Raw genomic sequence first — 12,166 nt, 5'->3', positions numbered from 1 at the left:
ATTGTTTATCAACATTAGATGGAACATAAATCTCTAATGTACATCACTGATGGGGAAACAACTAAAAGATCCATATTAATGTCAACAAAAAGCATAAAAAGTGATGAGCCATGCAGGGAATTCTGGGAAAGTCAATTTAAGGTTATTCGACGTATATTAAGGAAACATACTGTTAATCAGGTTACAGATTTTTACTGTAGCATTTTTACCGTTGAAATCACGGCCATTCTTTACAGTGCATACTCGAATTTGTTCGGTAAAAGGGTTTCCATCGAAGTTTATGCGCATCTTTTCTTATCGAACAAAAAGTTTAACCAACTCAGTTATGCACAATTTCAAAACTTTTGCACATCTTGCCGTCTCCATCAAGCATTTTTTATACGCATATCCAAAATGAGCATAAATGTTGGTGGTTGGAAACATAGCTAGCATCAGCCACCGTGAGGGCTATGTGACCTTGCGGAGGACGGCCGGACCATACATGTGCGCTTGACCCAGAAGTATAAATCAGCCTTTAGCTGCTCTTACATACAACAAACCTTACAAATATATATATATATAGTTGAAGTCAGAATTATTAGCCCCCCTTTGAATTGCGTTTCTTTTTTAAATATTTCCCAAATGATGTTTAACAGAGCAAGGAAATTTTCATAGTATGTCTGATAATATTTTTTCTTCTGGAGAAAGACTTATTTGTTTTATTTCGGCTAGAATAAAAGCAGTTTTTAATTTTTTTAAGAACATTTTAAGGTCAAAATTATTAGCCCCTTTAGGCTATCATTATACAATAACTTGCATAATTACCCTAACCTGCCTAGTTAACCTAAGTAACCTAGTTAAACCTTTAAATGTCACTTTAAGCTGTATAGAAGTGTCTTAAAAATATCTAGTCAAATATTATTTACTGTCATCATGACAAAGATAAAATAAATCAGTTATTAGAAATGAGTTATTAAAACTATTATGTTTAGAAATCTGCTCTCTGTTAAACAGAAATGGGGAAAAATAAACAGGGGGGCAAATAATTCTGGCTTCAACTGTTTATTCAACAAGGATTTGGTAATACATATGTACAAAATAAATGTACATTTGTACAAGTTTGCAGTATTTTTTTAATTTACGGAGTGATTAAAATAGACCAAAAAAACTTCATACAGTGTTCAAATTTCTGTGCTTAATATTTACAAAAATTAGTGCACATTTAAATTAAATAATGCCTCATTAGCAACATTTTAAGAAAACTTAAATCATTTTTGCAATTCCTCATGAAATCAATCACCTGTATGTATAGTATATGACTATAAAGTTAACTTGTTGATCCTAATATACACCTTCAGTGTCTAAAGCTCCTTAAATACTGAATGAAGTTAAACTACAGGTGAATTCTCATTCTCATAACGAAGCGATTCTGGTCACACTAAAGTGTTTAAGTGACAGTCTAAAAAGACAAATGATTGCTTTTACCGTCTTACTGTCTGAAACGGAACATTAATGAAGTGTATAAACACATATTACAGGGTATAAATGAGGACGTCTCTCACATGGGTCTCCTGAGAAAAAGATTTCATCCTACAGTGTCTGACAAATACATCTCGCAGTCAGATTGCCACAGAATCACTACGATCAAAAGTCAGAGATTTCACTATGGAGTCAAATATTTCAGCTCAGAGTCATCGAGATGAGAAGTGTTGTGCAACTGGATTTCTGCTGGGAGTTTGTCAGCTCTCGAGTGTTTTTGCTGAAATCTGTGTAAGGTCAGAGGCCCATCGACCCCCTCTGATCAGTTCAAACGGGACGAAAGTTGACTTTCAGACTGAGGGTCATTATCTCAGCAGGAATGGGGTCTCAGGGCTGTTAACACCCACCTGCCGAGAGACACGTCCACATGCTGAGCCTTCAGGCCAAATACAGGCTCTGATTCCACCAGGTTTTATCATGCATTTCCAGACAACCAATCACAAGCGGTGTGCTGAGATATTAACGGCTTTAAAAATCGCATTTAAATTAGTGCATGATACTGGGAAACAGTGTTACAGAGTGTACTTAGTTAAGTTACCTTTTTACATCTACTTTATATACATTCAGATAAGCAGAGTAATTGTGAATGTACTTATACACACGTTTGAATATTATATATTTAATATTATTTATTTTATATTTTTCATGTCTTTCAATTAAAGGTTTTTTGTTTGACAACTGCAAATGCTTAAAAAAAATAAATGTACACCCATATCAGGAATGTGTGAAATATTATGTCACTAATTTATGATGTCACTAATTTAACATTTTATATTTTAATTAATTAATTAATTCATTCATTCATTCATTTTCCTTCAGATTAGTCCCTTTATTCATCAGGGGTTGCCACAGCGGAATGAACCAGCAACTTATCCAGCATATGTTTTACACAGCAGATGCCCTTCCAGCTGCAACCCAGTACTGGGAAACACTCATACACACTGATCCACTACAGCCAATTTAGTTTATTCAATTCCCCTACAGCGCATGTGTTTGGACTGTGGGGGAAACTGGAGCACCCGAAGGAAACCCACACAAACACATGGAGAACATGCAAACTTCGCACAGAAATGCCAACTGACCCAGCCGGGACTCAAACCAGTGACCTTCTTGCTGAGAGGCAACAGTGTTAACCACGGAGCCACCTATTTAGATACACACATGGTTTAAAAATGTCAGTGTTAATCCATTTTTTTAAGGTCCTGAAAAAGAAAGTTTAAATTCTATTATTTATGCATTGGATTTTTTGCATTTAGTCAAGCAATTTCATTACTTATTGAGTAACTAAGTTACTTTTCTAAGTTACAAAAGGACTTTGAAAAGTAATTTATATACAATTGTAAAGATGTGATTAGTACCTAATTACTTTTCTGAAGTAACGCTGCTGGGAAATACGAGCGATTTTAGAGCTGTGAAAATGAAAAGCAAATGAGAAGCGTCTTGAGGGGGGCGGGGCATGTCAGATGCTAGAAAGCATTTGATTGGTCAGAAGATGTGATGAGAAACTGAAGTATGAGGTGATGTAAAAAAAAATAACTTTTCCATTTAGGCGGAAGTTACACACTGTAAGTTTTGGATGTCTATATCTTATAAATGCGAATTTTGGAGCACGCTAGCTTATAGACTCCTTAAGGCCAACAAACTGATACTAACACCTTATCTTTAATGTAATTTTACTCAAACTTTAATATCATGTTGGAAACTCACTAAATCAAGGTTTAGCTGAAAAGATTCAGTGAGTGAAGTCTGATCTTTGTTGAGCTTGATGTTTCAATCTGGATTCAGGTAGATTGAACCTCCATCCGAGTCACGGCACAGAATTATAGAAATCTACAGTTTGATCTCATGAGGAAATGTAAGTTTAGTGGCTAATTCGTACAAGTTCAGTCATAGGAAAATGTCCGATTTTAAAAAGGAGGCATGGCACCCAACCCAACCCTACCCCTAAACCCAACAGTCATTGGGGGATGAGCAAATCGTACTGAATTGTGTCATGTTTTTCCACGTTGGAGGTGGCAGCCATGGCTGCTAACTTGCCTGCGATGCTAACGGTAGATCTCGTTGTTGGTGGAACTAAAGGGTGACCTTGCTTCGGCTTAGAATTACTCATATTTTGATTAAGTATGCTCTAAACTAATCAATTATCGTTAACTGAAGATATTTAGCATGTAACGGGTTCAATTTAACAATGTAGGTTGGGAGCCCTTTTTTCACGCACCTTACTCCTCCATTGCTCTACAGGAAGTCCTCAAAATCTTAAGGAATTTTACTAATGAGATTGTACGCATTCATATAAATTAGCCACTTAAAAAACTGTTACAAATTGCCGTGAGATTGTGTTGGAAACTAAGAAGCCAAAACCACCATCTTGTAGACTTCTTGAAGAGAACATTCTCATTTAAATAATCCTTTTTTGAGTCTGGTTTTGGCTTCTGAGTTTCTTACAACCAACTAGAATCCAATCTTCAATGTTCGAAAAACTCTACTAACCACAACAAGTCATTTCTGTCCTGCAGCAGTAAGTCTTAAACGTCTGGAAGGACATGAGAGTACGCAAACGATGACAGAATCTTTTCATTTCTGGCTGAACTACACATTTTGGCTCCGATCCCATATTGGTTTATTTTCCCAAGCACTGCTAATCCCCCATCCAGGCCATAGAGAAGCACGTCCCCAATCAAATCTTTAAAACACTGTCGAACTCTTGTGAGCCCTTTATACAGCTGAGTGAAACTTCCTGTGCCAAACTGCTTCACACATTCCTCTCCGCTCGTTTTCGGTCCGTCCCTCCTCCTCGATTCCCTCCCTCTCTCTATGCTCGTCTTTGTCGTCTCCAGCACAAAACACCGATTCAGTGCTGAACCCAGGAGTCCAACATGATCCTTTAAAACACACACACACAGAGCTCTCAGGAACGGATGCACGTCCATTAGCTCAATTCCCAGATCTAAATTAAACTCCATCTCTGGCACACAAAGACAGAGAGGATATGACACCGCTGACCTGATCCACATGAAACTTCCGTTTGGAGTGGCCACAACAACTCCACCAATCGCGCATTATGCTACAAGTGTGTTGATTCATTTTGAGTGGGCTTGATTTTAACACCCGCCATCAGCTGCTGTTTTAGCACAGTAGCTCATCAACCAGGTCAATGCGAACTGTAAAGCATTGTGGCTCACCTCTTAGGAAAAGTGCAGAGCTAACAGCAATATGAAACCACAAAAACATATTTAAAGTCCACATGAACCGGAAGCTGCGACCATTTTTTATTCGTATTGTGACGCAGTTCCAAGAGAAACGGAATTTAAATGAGAAAAAAGTGGGCGTGGCTTATTTTATTACTGCAAGCTGATTGGATGTAGTAAAGTATTCGTCCAATATAATAGACGTTTCTAGGTGAACTGAACACTATGGGGCAGTGCGACGCCAATAACTTTTGCTCGTTTTCACAGTACAGACGTTTACGAGTTGGGCTGGACGATTCTGCCAAAATTGTGAATCACGATTTTTTTTTTGCTTAAAATCAAGATTACGTTTTTTGTCACGATTCTGTAAATGTAAAATAGAGGTTAATATTAGTAACCTATTATTATTGAGAATTCTGAAACATGGTAAACAATAATAATATTAGGCCTACGTGTAGGTCTACTGTTGCTTAAAATGCTCAATTTTGTTTAGTCATTATGGTGGACTTGGTCAGACTTTCAATATGGCCTGTTTGATAATTCACAGTAAAATGAGGACATCAGAATATAACTATTCATAATTATAAAGTTGATTTATTAGGTTTAAGACATTGTCATCTGTCATTGACACCATTATTAGACCATTTTATTTCCATTATATATAGGCTAGGGTTGCTTTACTGACACAGTAAACATTTATTTTCATGCAAAACACTGTGTTCGCAATGTAAGAAAAAAACATATCAAATGCTTGTCGTAATCATAACTCTAAAATGTGATATGATCATTTAAATGATGAGCACACTGGTTTCACTTTCACTTTCGAGTGCGGCTCATGGCTGCGGTCACTGTGAGAGAAAAAAAAAAAACTCATACAAGCAAATCAAACCTTCCGCACGGCCCTCAAACGATCGCTCTGTGCAACAAACTGAATGTTATTTACAACTTCATTACCTGTTATTCACAGCCTATGCAGGTTCTGTTCACTAAAGTAGGCGTCGTTTGCGTGCATTCTCGCCAGTAAACAAACAGCTGGCGGTCAGCTCACGTGTGATTTTGCGACCGTTAATACATCATTACATGAGGACAGAAATGACATTTCTGAATGAATTATACCTTATAAATACAGTATGTGACACTTTTAACGTCATTTGAAGGTGTCAATGTTGCTGTGAAGACTTGTGCGACTGCCTTGCTTCTCTCCTAGCCTTGAAAATATAATTGGCTGAATCGTAGAAAAGCTGAATTAAGATCGTGTGTAGAGTCGAATCAAGATCGTGATCTTTTTTGATTAATCGTGCAGCTCTAATTACGAGGACATATTATAAACAAACAGTTCTATGTACAACACAAAATAAACACCACAGAACACCCACGTATATTATTTGTAATCGATTAAGCTCGGGTTTGAGTTTGGTGAAGCACGGTTCTACAAAAGAGGTAAAAGCAATGTAAAACTAAGGTAAAACTATGTGGTCTCAATACACTTTTCTCTTATGTCTACATTTAAAAAACACATTTAAAGTCCTCTAGTGGATTTGTCATCTGAAACGTACAACAAAACGTACCTTAAATTATTTATTTCAGATTATCAAAAATGTAGCCAGCGCCTTCTAGTGGATTTGTCATCTGAAACGTACAACAAAACGTACCCCAAGTAACATATTTCAGATTCACTAGCGTTTAAAGTCCTGTAGTGGATTTGTAATCTGAAACGCACAACATAACAAACCATACATTATTTATTCCAATCGCAAAAATGTCAACAGAGCCCTCTAGTGGATTTGTCATCTGTAATGTACAACAAAATGTACCCTAAATACGGCTTTCAGATATGCAATAATGTAGATGGCTCCCTCTAGTGGATTTGTCATATAAAACATACAACAAAACATACCGCGAGTGACATATTTCTCACTCACAAGCGTTTAAAGTCCTCTAATGAATTTGTCATCTGTAACGCACAACAAAATGTAAATAATGCATTTCAGATTTGCAAATATGATGACAGCGCTCTCTACTGGATTTGTCATCTAAAACCTACCCTAAATACGGCTTTAAGATTTGAAATAATGTTGGCAGCGCCCTCTAGTGGATTTGTCATATGAAACATACAACAAAATGTACCCTAAATAATGCATTTTAGATTCCCAAAAAAGTAGACAGCGCCATCTAGTGGATTTGTCATCTGAAAAGTACAACAAAACATACCCTAAATAATGAGTTTCACATTCGCAAATGACAATAGCGCCCTCTAGTGGATTTGTCATCTGAAACGTATGATAAAATGTACATGGATCATCGTATTTTACATTGCGCAAAATATAGGCTGAGGCACGCATTTCCAATGAGTCCGAGCAGCCTAAAAGCATAGAAAAACATTTGATGATATCTTGCCGAACAGACAAAACAAATGGTGTGAATGTCTGATGTGGCCGTTTGTTCACATGTACAGCAAATTAAATGCAGTTTCTATGACTTTTGTTTTATATGTGAACACAAGAAATGACGTCTAAAAAGCTAAAAGTGGCTTCAAATCTGCACTGCGCTTTACTTGTAGAATAACTGGATTCAGAATAAATTGGTCTTCAAAAAACAACAACGTAAACGAAGAATCATTCAAGAACTTAAAGCAGCTCAAATTAAGATCCAAGTTCATTTTAAAGCTGAGGAATAACAAGTTTCATGTATGCTTACATACATTTCAGATCAGAGCTGAAATTAAAACCGATTTAACCCTTTATCATTTAAATACTCATTAGAAAACCCCTTGAGTGTTACTGGGGGTTATTACAAAACTTGTGAACTTTGATCATTTAAAAAATATGTATATTTATAAATAACATTGTAATCAATATCAATGAAATGAACATATAAGGATATTTATCCAAAAAAGTGCACAGTTACTTGCTTTACATTAAAGTATAAAACATTGTGAATCACCTCATGGCTTGTGATATTGATTCATAGCTAACAACTCTTAAAAAACAATGCTTACTCTTAAAAATAAGACAAATACTTCCAAACCACATGAACTAACTACACACAGAGCTGCATTCTGTTCCGTTTCCCTGGATTTGAGACCATCGTTAGTCCATCAGACATTGGACCGTTTTCAAAAAGGGCTCTGAGCTCAACAAATAGAGCTGCTCAGTAAAATCACCAACATCCGTGGTAAAAACTGAGAAAACTGTGAGCTCGGTTGTAATTTACTTAAAGGATTTCACCATAATGCATTTCCTCGCACACACTGCTCAAAGGTAAATACACATCTAGAGGAGGATCCTGTGTTCCGCTCTCTTTCTTTCTTCATTCTCAAAAGAACATGATTATTTTATGTAAGCTTGCTTCTGTCGTGGAATAAAACTGCTTTTTCTTCAGTTCTCTTGACGTTTTTTTCTTGAAATTGTGAATTCTGTTTGGACTTTTCTTCTTGGGACTGCAAGTTTACATATCACGGTTTTTATTTTGAGACCCCGGTGACAGACGAGGCTTTGCATTGATCCTGTGGGCCAGCCTGAACACCCGCCGGTGACCTACTCAGACCTGCAGCTTCTCCACCATGGACGTCCAGCATTCTCCAGTCCCCAGCACATAGGCTGCAGCCATGCACAAAAAGTTTGGCCAGAGCAGAAATAGTCCTGCCCAACTGAGCCTGGTTTCTGTCGAGGTTTTTTCCTTCACTTTTGTCAATTGGTGAAGTCTGTTCCTCGCCATTGTCGCCACTGGCTTGCTTGGTTTGGGATTTGTGGAGCTGCGCTTTGATGGATTTACTCTTCAGTGTTTGGACTTTCAGCAGTGAAAATTAAATCACACTGAACTGATATACAACTCTGAACACTGGACTGACAGTTTCGATTTACTACACCTCCTTTGTTGATCTGCTTTGACACGATCTACATCGTAAAAGCGCTGTAGAAATAAAGATGAATTGAATTTGTATGACTAAACTTGCAGGAAGTTTGATTGACAGGTGATTTGACCAATCATAGCACTGATATGATGTGTCCTGCTGCCACTGATTTTACATTGATGATTTAAAGTGGATAGAGAAGCTTTAGTGGGGTTATTAAAGATGACATGGTGGCTCAGTGGTAAGCACTGTTGCCTCACAGCAAGAAGGTCGCTGGTTCGTGTCCCAACTGGGTCATTTTTGTGTGGAGTTTGCATATTCTCCATGTGTCGGTGTGGGTTTCCTATGGGTGCTCCAGTCCAAAGACATGTGCTATAGGTGAATTGAATAGACTAAATTGGCCGTAGTGTATAAGTGTTTCCTGATACTAGGTTGCAGCTGAAAGGGCATTCGCTAAGTAAAACATATGATGAATAAGTTGGCGGTTCATTCCGCTGTGGTGACCCTGATGAATAAAGGGACTATACCGAAGGAAAATTAATGAATGAATGAGGTTTCCAAGTTAACCTCAAGAATATTTGTAACACTAATACAATTTGAAATGCACAATGTTAAATTTGCTCATTTTCTACAACTACTAATTTTACTAGGAAAAGATCACATTCATGTACAGAAATGGACCAAATCTGAGCCAAATTGTGAATATTTTACAATAGTGATGAAATAATATGGTACTACACTGTATAACATTACAAACAGAAAAGTTGAAAGCACTTATCAAGCATTAAGTAAATTTAATTTGGATAATTCATTGTTTTTATGTTTATTTGTTGTTGTTTTTAACCCTGGCAAATAATTTTACCTTCCTATGCGAATGTATACTGCTAATATGCTCTCTTTTTTGTCAAAAATGTTGTGAGATGTAAATGTTTGTACTTGGTTTGTACATATTTTCATAATAATAATTATAATAATAATAATAAAAACACTTATTTTAATGTGCTACCTCACAATCCCTCACTTGTAATGAACAAACGGTTGGAGAAAAGTGGTATAAATTACAAAAATAACACTCAGTCCTTAATTCATTATTCTCTTTCAGTACATCATACTGTGTACAAATGTCTAATGCGGAGTTTCACATTTTCATTAAAGGTTTACCAGTGACCAATCATAGCACTGATATGATGTGTCCTGCTGCCATGTGTCCTGAATGATGTCATACTTCAATGTATTTTATGATATGGAAATGTAAGTGAACACGATCATTAACCATACTAAACATCAACAAAACGTTTGCTTTTAAAGTACACATGAACTAAAAGTTCCTCCTGAATTCACATGTCAATATTACAACTGAAACAAACTAACAAAAGAAGAGAATGATTTGACGAAGATGGAGAAGATTTTGTTGGTGTTAAAGAATCTGCTGAACCACATTTGTTTTAAATGTAAGATTATTTTAGATTGATGTTTCTAAGTTACTTTCAAGGATATTTCAAACATTAATACAATTTGAAATGCACTATGTTAAATTTGCTCATTTTCTACAACTTATTTTCTGATACAACTACTAATTTTACTTGGAAAAGATCACATTCATGTAAAAAAATAGACCAAATCTGAGCCAAACTGTGACTATTTTACAATAATGAATAAACAATATGGTACTACACTGTATAACATTGCAAACAAAAAGCTAACAGGGTTTAACAAACAATTAGTACGCACTAAGTTCATTTAATTTGGATAATTAAATGTTTTAGCTTATTTATTGCTGTTTTTTTAACCCTGACATCTAATTTTAGATCACATTCATGTAAAGAAATTGAATAAATCTAAGCCAAATTGTGAATATTTTACAATAGTGATTAAACAATATGGTACTACACTGTAAAACATTACAAACAGAAAAGTTGAAAGCATTTATGAAGCATTAAGTACATTTAACTTGTTTATTTGCTGTTGTTTTTTTAACCCTGGCAACTAATTTTACCTTCCTATGTGAATGTATACTGCTAATATGCTCTCTTTTTTGTCAAATGTTGTGAGATGTACATGTTTGTACTAAGTTTGTACATATTTGTATAATAAAAGGCTTTTATTTTAATGTGCTACCTCACAATCCCTCAATTGTAATGAACAAATGGTTAGAGAAAAGTGGTATAAATTATTAAAATAACACTCCGTTCTTAACTCCTAACTCTCTTCATAATGCATATAAACGTCTAATGCGGAGTTTCACATATTCATTAAAAGGTTTACCGATTTTTCTTCTGCAGATTTACTTGCACAGATTAATTGTTTACCTCAAGAATAGCGTGCTGAATTTGATCTTGCGGGGTCTTTTAATCTAGAAAGCTCTAAAAGTGTCAGTCGTCTCTAATACCTGGGGACTCACCTGTTGTTTTTCTCAGTCTCATCCGCCAGGTGATGCAACACTTCACCTGTAGACTATAACGTCAGCCTTTACTTGCTTTATTTCATGTCGAGTCACTTTACATTCTGAATAGATCATCCAAATGCATAATGCACATTCAGCATGCCAAGATTTGTCCAGAAATAAGTCATTATTTTCCAAGGGAGTACACAAATTCAACGTGGGAGCAGCAGGGCTGGTAATGAAAAATGTCAGAGATTTAAAAAGGCCACGTCTTGCTAAAGATCGATTCAGACTTTGTATATCACAGGATTTTAAATGCATATCTCACAAATCTGCCTTTTTACCCATTGAATTGTGAGCGAAAACTAATAATTATCATAACGAATAACTAACAATTGAATAATTGAAGGCATAGCTCACTCAAAAATTTATGTTCTGTCATCATTTACTATAAAAAAAAAACATTTGAAACTACTTGTTTCAAATTCTTAATTTTACGATGGGAACAACTTAATTTAACTTGATAAATTAATCTAATTAAACTTGTAGAAGGAATTAAGCTAACTTAATCGATTTGGGTTGGGACAACATGAAGGATTTGTGAACCTAGCATTTTTACAGTATACTCTCCCTTGTTTTACAGTGCACTCTTGAACTCTTTCAAACATTTATGAGTTCCCTCCTCAAAAACAGAAGATATTTTGAAACATGCTGAAAACCTGTAACCATTGACTTCCATGATATTTGTTTTTACACTATGGAATTATTTTTAGCTTTCTTTAAAATAACCTTTGGGGTTTGAAACCACTTGAAGGTGAATAAATAGTGAGTAAATGTTCATTTTTGAGTGAACTATACCTTTAAAAATGTACCATTTCCCTTATTTTAATATTTAAATGATCCTGTGACTTGATCCTGTTACTAATATTGTCAATTTATTTTAAGATAACTAATCATACAAAATGTAAAGACGACAATAAGATAAAACACAGAAAAGATTGAGTAATATAAAAAAAAACACCAGAATAAATAAAAATTAAGTAAAAGGGGTGCATCACACACATATTTAAATTAAGATCAATCTTTGCTTTATTTCATGTTGGGTCACTTTTGCATTCTGAATATAATCACCTGAATGCACAACACACATTCAGCATGCCACTTATCCAGGAATAAGGCACGAATGTGAATGTTTTCAGAGCATTAGATGGGGTTCCGTTGCTC

The 12,166-nt window shown here is 35.6% G+C and overlaps 1 protein-coding gene across 1 annotated transcript in view; it reads right to left on the bottom strand.

The window, feature by feature from the left end:
• sdc3 (syndecan 3) overlaps window positions 1–12,166 on the bottom strand; it is a 99,124-nt gene that overhangs the window by 85,768 nt on the left and 1,190 nt on the right. The gene's annotated exons all lie outside the window — the stretch shown is intronic.

Source organism: Danio aesculapii, chromosome 19 (genome assembly GCF_903798145.1).
Source record: "Danio aesculapii chromosome 19, fDanAes4.1, whole genome shotgun sequence".
Taxonomy (NCBI): domain Eukaryota; kingdom Metazoa; phylum Chordata; class Actinopteri; order Cypriniformes; family Danionidae; genus Danio; species Danio aesculapii.
This window is presented reverse-complemented; position numbering and strand designations above follow the sequence as displayed.